Here is a 12,619-nt window from a genome sequence, read left to right on the forward strand (position 1 = left end):
TCAAGTCTTCCTGTCACATATCCATCATTATGTTGTTTTATCTGATAGTATATGACCAACAAATATTTTTAATTAATCTATTTATTCAAAATGGGATTAATCCCACATGTAAAAATGTCATAAGAACTAAGACATTCTGATTTGGTGCTTTTCTGCTATACATATACTGATTTGTTATATGTGACTAAAGAAAATTACCCAAGTAGACTGCCTAGTGGTTCTATTATCTGGAAATTTCTATTTTATTTGTCAGTACAAATTCTATGGCAAGTCTTTTTGTCTTGAAGTAACAAATAATTAATCCTACCTAATCTTGATTTAAAAAACTCAGAAGATTCTCCAATTGTTTTCAAAACCAATAAGGCATAAAACAATTAGCAGAGATACTTATGTTAAGGTGTTTCTCTTCTACACACACTTGATCTTAGCCAAAAGGCCAAGAAGCGATGTTTCTCTTCTCTTATACAATAAAAATGCTTTTTAGAAAAACATATTGGTATGCATTTTGAGGGGTTGGTGTTATGGCATAGGTTAGGACATTGCCTGTGACACCAGCATCCTATATGGGTTCAAGTCCCAGCTGCTCCAATTCCAATCCAGCTCCCTGCTAATATGCCTGGGAAAGCAGCAGAGGATGGTGCAAGTGCTTAATCCCTGTATCCATGTAGTATACCTGGATGAAACTGACTGGCTCCTCACTTCTGCCTGACTCAGCCCTGGCTGTTACATCCATTTGGGAAATGAATCAAGGTTAGAAGACCTGCATTTCTAATGATCCTTCACTAAACATAAGAATGAGAAATTATATACTGAAGGAAGAATAAACATTCCCTGGTTCTTCTGAATATTCAAGATTAAGAGAAGCAGAAAAATAATAAAATCTTTACTTATATTTTAAAGGATCAATTATTCAGTCTGTAAGTTTGAGAGGATTGTGAAAACCTTGTTCCACTTGCTCTTAACTGTTACAAGAAAATTGAAACAAGAAATTTTCTAACAGAGTGGTAAACACAAACAAATGGTGTTTCATCCATTTTGGAAAACTGATATGGAATAATGTGACTAAAAAAAGTCTCGAATGCCAAACTTTCTGGGTTTGAATGCCAACTCTGCTTTTCTTTAGCATAATAATGTTAGAAAATTTATTAGCACTGTTTCAGTTTCTTCATATGTAAAATAGAAATAATGAAAGAACCTACATAATAGAAAATTTAGTACTAAGTGGTCCATGTAAAGCACTTGGAATAGCACCTGGTATTGGTGAATACTCATTAAAGCTAAATCTGAACATACTGCTATGGGTTCATTATGATTTTCCCCCAAGGTCATGCAGGAGCTGAATCCTCAAAACCTTGTGCTCTGTAGAGGATAAAAACTTAAATTTAACTCTGGTTTTTAACAGTGGGGCCTTTAGAAAGTGATTACATTAGAATTGCCCATTTGAATGGAGCCCCATGACTGATTTCTGGTGGTTTGATAAGGAAGAGATAGACCATACAGATATGGACAGAGATACATATGCACTCCCACCATGATGTGATTCAGTCCACCATGGTCTTTGGAAACCCTGCACTGTGTTGTTTTAACATTGTACCTCCAGAACTGTGACCAAATATAAACCTCTTTTCCTTACAAGGTAGCCTGCCTTGAGTGTTTCCTTATAGTAATAAAAAGCTAACCAACAAGTTTATAGATTAAAGGTTTTATACCATCATTTAAAAATGATTTGATAATTGCTTTCACTAACTAAACCAGGAAAGAGAATTTTTTTTTTTTAATTTTCGTTCTTCCTCAGTGTATAACTACATGTGAAGATAGACTTTGACATGCGGCTAAATGAAGAAAAGAATAAAACACAAAATATCTCATGTAAAAATTAACTCAGTAGGAAACATTCCTGATGCTGCCTAATTGCCTTGCCTTTGATATCCTGCCTGTCAAACCCACCAGTGACCTAAATTAAGCCCAGCTGTTCAACTCACAAGAACCTTGCTATTCAAGCCTCCCAGGCACCTGGGATCTAATTCATGTCTGCAGCCTACCCTTTCTATTTTCCCCTTGAATAAATATGTCCAGGAAAGCTCTTCACCCACAAACAAACATCCCAAATACTATTGATTCCTGCCTAAAAAGGAAGACAACTTAGAAAGGATTTAAAAAACTGCCCCTGTAATGTCTCTTGTAACCTCAAGAACAGAAATGTCAACATCACTTTCTTTATTAAAACCAAATCACCTCTTCAACAGATGAAAGTGTTGTTTAGGAGTGAATTCCATTCTTGATACAACTAATCATGTTTAAAATGCATATTTTAAGAAGCTTATTTTCTCTGCTTTAAATGGACCATTACTTTAATAATAGATATTCAGGAAATAATTTGAATTTTCTTAATGTCTCTTTATTTGTGATTGACACTTTTTACAAATCAAAACAGATAGACTATATGCTTAAAAATTTCCAGTTAGCACCCATACAAAATTATTAATTCACATCGAATATTTCTTCAAATGTATTATTTTTGTTTTACAAATCAAAAGACTTAAGAGTGTGCCTAGCCCACTAATCCAATGAATGCAATAATTTTTAAAAGCTTGTCAAATTTAAGACAATCCTTCACCCCAGTGTTTTCTTTCATGGAACACCTGAGAAAATTTAACAAGAGTAGGAGAGACACAATGGAACTATGCAGAAGTTACTGGCTTGTATTGCATTAAGATGGTGGTGTAGGGAAGGAGCTTTCTGCTCTAGTCTGGGAGAAGACAGTTTTTTAAAAGTGGAAAGAGTGCAGTCTCAGGGAAGAGTAATGGAGAAAACAGAAAAGGAAACTCTACACAAATTGGAGACCTACGTGGAGAGTGAGGACACACACAACTCAGGATCCCAGCAGTCAAGAGCCTCCATACCAGTGCTGGAGAGTGAGATGAGACCAGACTGCAGCAGCCCAAGCCACTGGCAAAAAAGCTGCAGGAAGAGTCCAGAGGGAATCCAGCTTGGAACCTTGCAGAAGATAGTGTACCTGCCAAACTAGAGGAAAAAGACAAGGCAGGTAGGAATGCTTTCTCTCTCCCTGACCACCCTGCAACAGCATCCTGTAACAAGCTGATAGAGAGTAGGCACCATTTTGGACATTCGCAACAGCTAAACCAGCTCATATCTATACCCAGCTACAGCCACACAGAGACTCCCGAGACTAGTGGGGAGAACAGACAAGGGATAGGGTGCTCATGACTGTAGGAGGCTTGTATGCAGGGACTGTGAAAACACTGAAGCTGCATGGGAGGACTCAGGATGTGGCTGGGACTTTGGGCAGTCACAGTGGGAAGCTCCACAGAATCGAGACTCCTGGGTTACCTGGTGAGGGACATTGCTAGGGAATCTGACCTTACACTGAGGAATACACAGATCCTTTGTGTGGTCCTTATGGCAGAGCAGACAAATAATATACCCAGTGGGGCTAGCACCCAGGCACTGATCTCCTTTGAGAAGAGCTCAGCTGAGTATATGCTATCACACAAGAACAAAGTTCCACTCTGATTAAAAAAAAAAGGGGGGGGGGGGAGAAGGATATACCACACCAAACCTGGGTGTGTCACCTCTTACACGCCCTTCACCCTGGAGCACTGAACAGAGATCTCTGCCCACACCCACCACATGCCTTAGGTATTCCCTAAAAGCAGACACTACACTAATCCACCCAGACATAGTTTAAAGATAAAAGCTACCACAGTGAAAAAATAAAGAAGAAACCAACGAGTATCTTCAGAAATGCCAAATAACAAATGCAAAATTCAAGAAACAAGAACAAGACAACATGACACTCCCGAAAGAACATGACACTTCAATACTAAATTGTGAAGATGATGAGATTGAAGAAATGCCAAAAATGGAATTTAAAAAATTGCACATAGGATTATGTAGAAGTAATCAAAAGCAAATGCACAAACTAATGATATCCATACATAACATAAAAGAAAATTTCTCCCATGAAATTGAGATCTTAAAGAGAAATCAAAATAAAATCTTGGAAATGAAAAATTCAATAGAACAAACAAAAACGGAAGTTGAAAACCTTAACAACAGAATTGGTGAAACAGAATAAAGAATATCCAACCTAGAAGACAAAGCACAGGAAATTATACAGTCAGACCAAACATAAGAGGAAGAAACTAGAAAACTAAAAAACACTGTTGGGAATATACAGGATACTATCAAATGAACCAACAAATGGGTTATAGGATTTCCTGAGAGTGTGCAAAGAGAGAAAGGATTAGAAAGCCTTTAAAGGAAACAATAACAGAAACGGTCCACAATTTGGAAGACAAAAAGGAATTCCAAGTACAGGAAGCACATAGAACTCCTAATAGACATAACCAGAAAATATCTTCACCAAGTCACACTGAAATCAAACTCTCCACAATAAAATGTAAAGAAAAAGCTCTAAAATACGCACAAGAGAAATGAGAGATTATTTTCAGAGGATCTCCAATTCAACTCACAGCAGACTTCACATCAGAAACCCTACAGGCTAGGAGAGAATGGCAAGATATACTCCAAGTCTTAACAGAAAAGAATCATCAACCCAGAATATTATACCCTGCAAAGCTCTCATTTATGAACAAAAGTTAAATAAAGATATCCCATGACAAACCAAAATTGAAAGAATTTGTCAACACCCATCTAACCCTGTAGAAGATGCTTAAGGATGCGCTGCACACAGAAACATAGAAGCATGGTCATCACTACAGAAGAAGGTAATGGAAGGAAATCTCCCAATAAAGAACAAATGAAATCCCAAGTAAGAAATAAGAGTACTTATGGAAAAACAGCATGGCAAAGTCGTTACTTATCAACAGTCACCATATATTTAAATGGCTTCAACTTAAAAGACACAGACTGACTCAACGGATTAAAAAGCAAAACCCATCAATTTGCTACCTACAAGAAACACATCTTACCAAAAAAGATGCACACAGATTGAAAAAAAAAGAATGGAAAAAGATATTCCATGCTAACAGAAACCAAAGAAGAGCTGATGTATCCATCACAATATCAGACAAAATAGACATTAACACAAAATTGGTAAAAGAGACAAACAAGGGCACTACATAATGATTAAGGGATCAGTTCAACAGGAAGATGTAACTATTATAAACATCTATGAACCTAATTACAGGGCACCTTGCTATTTGAAAGAAATGTTAAGGGACTTAAAGGGAGACTTAGACTCCAATACAGTAGTAATGGGGGACTTCAATACACCACTTTCAGCAATGGACAGATCAACCAGACAGAAAATCAGGAAGGAAACAGCAGAGTTAATTGACACTATATACCAAATGGAATTAACAGGTATCTACAGACTTTTCATCCTACAGTTGCAGAATACACATTCTTCTCAGCAGTACATGGAACTTTCTCTAGGATTGATCACATGCTAGGCCATAAAGCAAGTCTCAATAAATTCAACAAAATCAAAATCATACCATCCATTTTCTCATCCCACAATGCAACAAAACTGGAATTCAGCAACTAGGAATCTCTGGAACATATGCAAACACATGCATACTGAACAACATGCTCCTGAATGAACACTGGGTCATAGAAGAAATCAACAAATTCCGGGAAACAAATGAAGATGACAATACAACATACCAAAACTAATGGAATAAAGCAAAAACAGTTTTAGGAGGAAAGTTCATAGCAATTGGTGACTATATCAAGAAATTGGAAAGGCACCAAATAAATGAGCTATCAATGCATCTCCAGGACCTAGAAAAATAACAGCAAACCAAACCCAAAACTAATAGGAGAAAAGAAATAATTAAAATTAGAAAAGAAATCAACAAAATTGAAACCCAAACAATACAAAAGATCAGCAAAGACCTGATTTTTTGAAACAATAAACAAAATTGAGACACCATTGGTCCAACTAACCAAAAAAAGGAGAGAGAAGATCCAAATTAATAAAATTAGAGATGAAAATATAACAACAGACACCACAAATATAAAAAGAATCATCAGAAATTACTACAAACAGCTGTATGCCAACAAACTGGGAAACCTAGAAGAAATGGATAGATTCCTGGACACATACAACAAATCTAAATTGAGCCATGAAGACATAGAAAACCCAAACAGACTTATAACCGAGACAGAAACCGAATCGGTAGTAAAAACCCTCCCAACAAAGAAAAGTCCAGGACCAGTTGGCTTCACTGCAGAATTCTAGCAGACATTTTAAATAACTAACCCCACTTCTTCTCAAATTATCCAAAACAATTGAGAGGGAGGGAATCTTCTAAATTTCTTTCTATCAGGTCAGCATCACCTTAATTCCTAAACCTGAAAAAGATGCAACAGAAAAAGAAACTACACAGCAATTACTCTGATGAACACAGACACAAAAATTCTCAACAAAATTCTGACCAATCGAATCCAACAATACATCAGAAAGATCATTCCACTGGACCAGATGGATTTATCCCTGGTATGCAAGGATAGTTGCAAATCAATTCAATCACAAATTGAATGTGATTCACAAATCAATCAATGTGATACATCACATTAACAACCTGAAGAACTAAAAGCATATGATTATCTCAATAGATGCAGAGAAAGCATTTGATAAAATACAACATCCTTTCATGATGAAAACTCTAACTCTAACCAAATTGCATATAGAAGAAACATTCCTCAACACTATCAAGGCAATTTATGACAAACCCATGGCCAGCATCCTATTGAATGAGAAGTTGGAAGCATTCCCACTGAGATCCAGAACCAGACAAGGATGCCCACTCTCATCACTGCTATTAAATATAGTCCTGGAAGTTTTAGCCAGAGCCATTAGACAAGAAAAATAAATCAAAGGGATTCAAATTGGGAAAGAGGAAGTCAAACTATCCCTATTTGCTGATGACATGCTTCTATATATAGGGGATCCAAAAGACTCCAAGAGACTATTGGAACTCATAGAAGAGTTTGGTAAAGCAGCAGGATATAAAATCATTAAACAAAAATTAGCATTTGTATACACAGACAATGCCATGGCTGAGAAAGAACTTATAAGATAAATCCCATTCACAATTGTTACCAAAAAAAATCGAATACCTTGGAATAAATTTAACAAAGGATGTCAAAGATCTTCACAATGAGAATTATAAAACATTAAAGAAATAAATAGAATAAGACATAAGAATATGAGAAAACCTTCCATGTTGATGGACTGGAAAAATCAATATCGTCTAAATGTACATTCTTCCAAAAGCAATCTACAGATTCAATGCAATACCAACAAAAATACCAAGGACATTATTCTCAGATTTAGAAAAAATGATGGTTAAATTCATATGGAAATAGAGAAGACCATGATAAGATAAACAGAGAAGACCATGTACAAGATTGCAATCTTATACAACAAAAACAAATTCAGATGGGCAGCACTCTGGCACAGCACGCAAAGCCGCTGCCTGCAGTGCCAGCATCCCATGTAGGTGCCAGTTCTAGTCCTGGCCACTCTACTTCCCACCCAGCTCTCTGCTATGGGAAAAAGCAGTTGAAGATGGGTCCTTGGGCCCCTGCACATGCATGGGAGACCTGGAAGAAGCTCCTGGCTCCTGACTTCAGATCGAGCAGCTCCGGATATTGTGGCCAGTTGGAGAGTGAACCAGTGGATGAAAGACCTCTTTCTCTCTCTGTGTAACTCTGGCTTTCAAATAAATAAATATATCTTTAAAAAAAAAAAGTCAGAGGCATCACAATACCAGATTTAGACACACTACAAGGCAATTATAATCAAACAGCCTGGTATTAATAAAAAAAAAAAGTTGGAAAAAGCAATGGAACAGAATAGAAACACCAGAAATAAATCCAAGCATCTACAACCAAGTTACATTCAACCAAGAAGCTAAAACCAATCCCCGGAGCAAGGACAGTCTCTTCAACAAATGAAGCTAGGAAAACTGGATTTCCACATGCAGAAGTATGAAGTAGGACCCCTACCTTATACTTGACACAAAAATCCATTCAGAATGGATTAAAGACCCAAATCTATGACCTGATACCATAAAATTAATAGGGAACATTGGAGAAACCCTGCAAGACATTGGCACAGGCAAAGAGTTCTTGGAAAAGACCCCAGAAGCACAGGCAATCAAAGCAAAATTAACAAATGGGATTACATCAAATTGAGAAGCTTCTGTACTGCAAAAGAAACACTCGTGAAAGTGAAGAGGCAACCAACAGAATGCAACTGATGAAGGATTAATAACCAGATTAAACAAAAAGATCAAGAAACTCCACAACAACAAAACAACCCAGTTAAGGAATGAACAAAGCACTTAAAAAGACATTTTCAAAAGAGGAAATCCAACAGACCAACAGACACATGAAAAAATGTTCAGGATCATTAACCATCAGGAAAATGCAAATCAAAACCACATTGAGGTTTCGCCTCATCCCAGTTAGAAATGCTTCCATACAGAAATCAACAAACAACAAATGCTGGTGAGGAAGTGGGGAAAAAGGTACCCTAATCCACTGTTTATGGGAATATAAACTGGCAAAACCACTATGGAAGACAGTTTGGAGATACTTCAGAAATCTGCATATAGTCCTACCATATTTCCAAGCCATCCCAATTCCGGGAATTTACCCTAGGGAAATGAAAACAGCAAATTAAGAGTTATCTACTCCCTCATGTTTACTGCAACTTAATTCACAACAGCTGAGACTTGCAGTCAACCTAAATGCCCATGAACTAAAGACTGGGTAAAGATATTATGGGATATGTACTCTATGGAATACTACATAATGGTAAAAAAAATAATAATAAAAAATAAAATCTGGTCATTTGTAACAAAATGGATGAATCTGGAAAACATCATACTAAGTGAAATAAATCATTCCCCATTGGAGAATTACCATATGTTCTCCCTGATCTGTGATAACTAAGAGAGCACCTAAAAGGAAATCTGTAGAAGTGAAATTGACACTTTGAGAAGCAATGACTTGAACAGCCCTTGTATTTACTATCAAGTTATGATTTTTTTTCTTCTTCATACTATTTGTTTAACTCTTAATGTAGAGTTAATCATATGTGTATAAATTCAATTGAAAATAGTATCTCAGTAAAAATAAAATAAAAATAAGAGTGGGAATAAGAGAGGGAGAAGAAAGTTTGTAACTAAAACTGTGTATTTCTGCATACATCCCTACGGACTTACTTCTAAGGGTACAGTTTAAAAACTTGCCATGGGACCCCAAATCCCATTAAACTGTGTGGTAAAAATGCCATCTTAAGTGTTAAAGTGATCATATCAATAGGATTAAGTGTTTAAGGCATCATATAAATAAGATCAACTGTCTAGTTTTAATATTAGATAGAATTAAAAAGGAGAGGATATTCCAACATGGGAAGCAATCCACACAGCAGACGCATAGAATGACAATCACTTTAAGTAGCACTCTGACTTCAGAATCAGTCCTTATGGCATTCAGATCGGCTGCAAAGCCCTTGAGAGCATTTCAGGCATGGAAAGCCAAGACACTGTGGCAAAAAAATGTACTACATGAAAGATCTCTGTGAGTGAGACCCCAGTGGAAAGAAGGGGCCATCAAATAAGGACATACTTTTCTCTGAAGGGAGGAGAGAACTTCCACATTGCCTATGACCTTGTCAATACTGATGAAGTTTGTGGATTCAAAAGGCTTCCATAGCCTTGGCAGATCTGGTAATCACTGACATCTACAAAAAGTGTTAATTGTAAAATTAACAAGAGTCACTGTGCACTTACTTCCCAAACAGGACCTCTGTCCTCAAAGAGTTGTATTATGATAATTAACTATAAAACTTGTTCTGTGTGTGTGTGTGCGCGCACGTGCACACATGCAAACTGTTTAAATCTTTACTTAGTATAGAGTTGGTCTTCTGTATATAAAGTTAATTGAAATGAATCTTAATGGAGAATGGGACTGGGAATGGGAGAGGAAGGAGAAGGTCGGGTGGGAGTGGAAATGGGAGGGCAGGTATGGTGGGAAAAATCACTATATTCCTAATGTTGTACTTATGAAATTTGTACTCATTAAATAAAAGGTCTCTTTTGTGGGGGAAAAAGCTACTTGCTTCTTCTCTTCTATACATTTTATACACAATAGTGACATCTTCTGGTTGCCTGTAATATTGACATTGGGACCAATGCTTTAAAGCCATCATTCCTCTTCTAATCCATTCATTAAAACATGTTTCTGTTTGTCTAAAGATACTCTATGAAACATTTCCGAATCAGTAGCACATCACCTTTGACTCTGTACGATCAATTTAAGTTTCTTTTAGAAGAAAATGTAATAGAAGAAAATGCACTGATGTTTTTTTTTTCAAAACAAATCAAAGACACGGGTTAACATAGAGTTAACTAACCTCCAGAATTCACTTGACGTAATTAATAATTCTAATTTTAAACACCTTCTATGGAAACTTCTCTTGCTAGTAAGTCCAGTGACAATTGAATAAAATAGTAGAAAACATCAATATGAAATGCATATTGTTGGTTATTTCTAGTTAGAGGTGAGAGAGTTTTAGGGATTCTGAGAAATGCAAATACCTAATACCATGACATTTCTGTCCATTCTTTAATCCTAAGGTTAAGTTTATCACTATGCAGAGCACCATGGTCCCCTGAAGATGCCTTGCGGGACTATCATTAGTACCAAACTGTCATTTCACATATACAAACTTCTCCTAATGCAGCCAACCCTAAGCCATGCTGGGTCCAGGTAGGTTCTGTGGTTACAAACTCAGAAAAACAGAATCCCAATCCCTTCCAAAAAGTTTTAAGCAAAAATTGAACAGCTAAATATAAAATCTTTATAATGTATCTCTTCTCCCTACACAATAATTTCTAGATGATTATACTGACTCTCACTAGAAATGATGGAAAGTACCAAATATATTCATTTTAAATCAAACAAATATAATCAACACAAGGAAATTCTAACCAAGACTAAAGCAAATTTAATTTCATATCAATCATTATTTTTAAAAATAGAAGAGTATAAATTAAGAGAAATTGAATCAGCATTGTTTCATTAGTTTCATAAATGTAATGAAACAATGAGCATTATTAAGTTTCAGTCACAAATTTCAAAAAAATTAATCTTTTTTTTTAACTTTTATTTAATGAATATAAATTTCCAGTGTACAGCTTATGGATTACAATGGCTTCCCCCTCCCATAACTCCCCTCCCACCCGCAACCCTCCCCTCTCCCGCTCCTTCTCCCCTTCCATTTGCATCAAGATTCATTTTCAATTCTCTTTATATACAGAAGATCAATTTAGTATAAAGATTTCAACAGTTTGCACCTACATAGAAACACAAAGTGAAACATCCTGTTTGAGTACTAGTTATAGCATTAAATCACAATGTACAGCACTTTAAGGACAGAGATCCCACATGAGGAGCAAGTGCACAGTGGCTCCTGTTGTTGACCCAACAAATTGACACTCTAGTTTATGGTGCCAGTAACCATCCTAGGCTGTCGTCATGAGTTGCCAAGGCTATGGAAGCCTTCCAAGTTTACCGACTCTGATCATATTTAGACAAGGTCATAAAAGACAGAGTGAGGATAGTAAGCAATGATCCTAAGAGTGGCATTTACCAGGTTTGAACAATTATACAGCATTAAGTGGGGAAGAGAACCATCAGTACACACAGGTTGGGAGTAGAGCCATTGGTGGTAGAGTAGAGGTTATGATTACAAAGGAATGAGGCCCAAGTGCACTAGACAGGGCCTAGAACAAAGGACAGAGTCATTATTAGAGGAGCTAAGAAAGATGCTGTCTAAGCTACTAGTAATTTTTCTGATTGAGAGGCAAATAGAACCTGATAGAAGGGGCTTGATAATAATCTGGTGGGCTTTAGGCCTTGTAAATTCAGAGGCCCAGACCTATCTATCTCTTCACATGGGGTATATCCTAAGGGAGGTGTGAACCTCCTAGGGGAAGGCACTCTGTTGACTCTCATTACTTGGCTGGCCTGGGAGGAGAGCTGGCCAGGTAAAGGCAGGTGGCATCTCTAACAAGAAATTTACAGTTCTGCCTGCAATGTTGCTGACCCTACTTGACCATCCCCTCAGCTGCAGTGGTCACTTTGGAAGTTGGGCTGAGTGAAGGGCTTTTCAGCTTCGAGCCAATAAGATCTGTGGCTCTGACCTGGGCATCCTTCGACTCCAGGGCAGGTCCATTTCCAGTGATCCAACTCTTGGCAGAGCTGCCAGGGCTCTTCACAAGCTGACTTCTGCTGAAGCCCAGGCTTACCACATTGAAAGCCACTGCAGTGGACTGGCCTGTTGGGTCTCCTTGAGGGCAGATCACTGTACAGATCAGCCATTAATAGGCCTGCCACCCATTGCTTCTGATGCCTAGCTTTCTTTTCCTCCTGGTTTTTGTTAAAGCAGACCAGACGATGCAAGTCAAGGGAGTGCCCGTGTCCCATCTCTAATCTTCGGTGGCCTGAACTACAAGTCTATAGTCACAGGCATGTTCTGTAGTAGTTTTTCTAAGGTAGACAATGCCTATGAGGAAAATTATATTCTCACTTTAAAACTTTCTTTCCCTTTGGT

The sequence above is a fragment of the Lepus europaeus genome, chromosome 1 (assembly GCF_033115175.1).
Source record: "Lepus europaeus isolate LE1 chromosome 1, mLepTim1.pri, whole genome shotgun sequence".
NCBI lineage: Eukaryota > Metazoa > Chordata > Mammalia > Lagomorpha > Leporidae > Lepus > Lepus europaeus.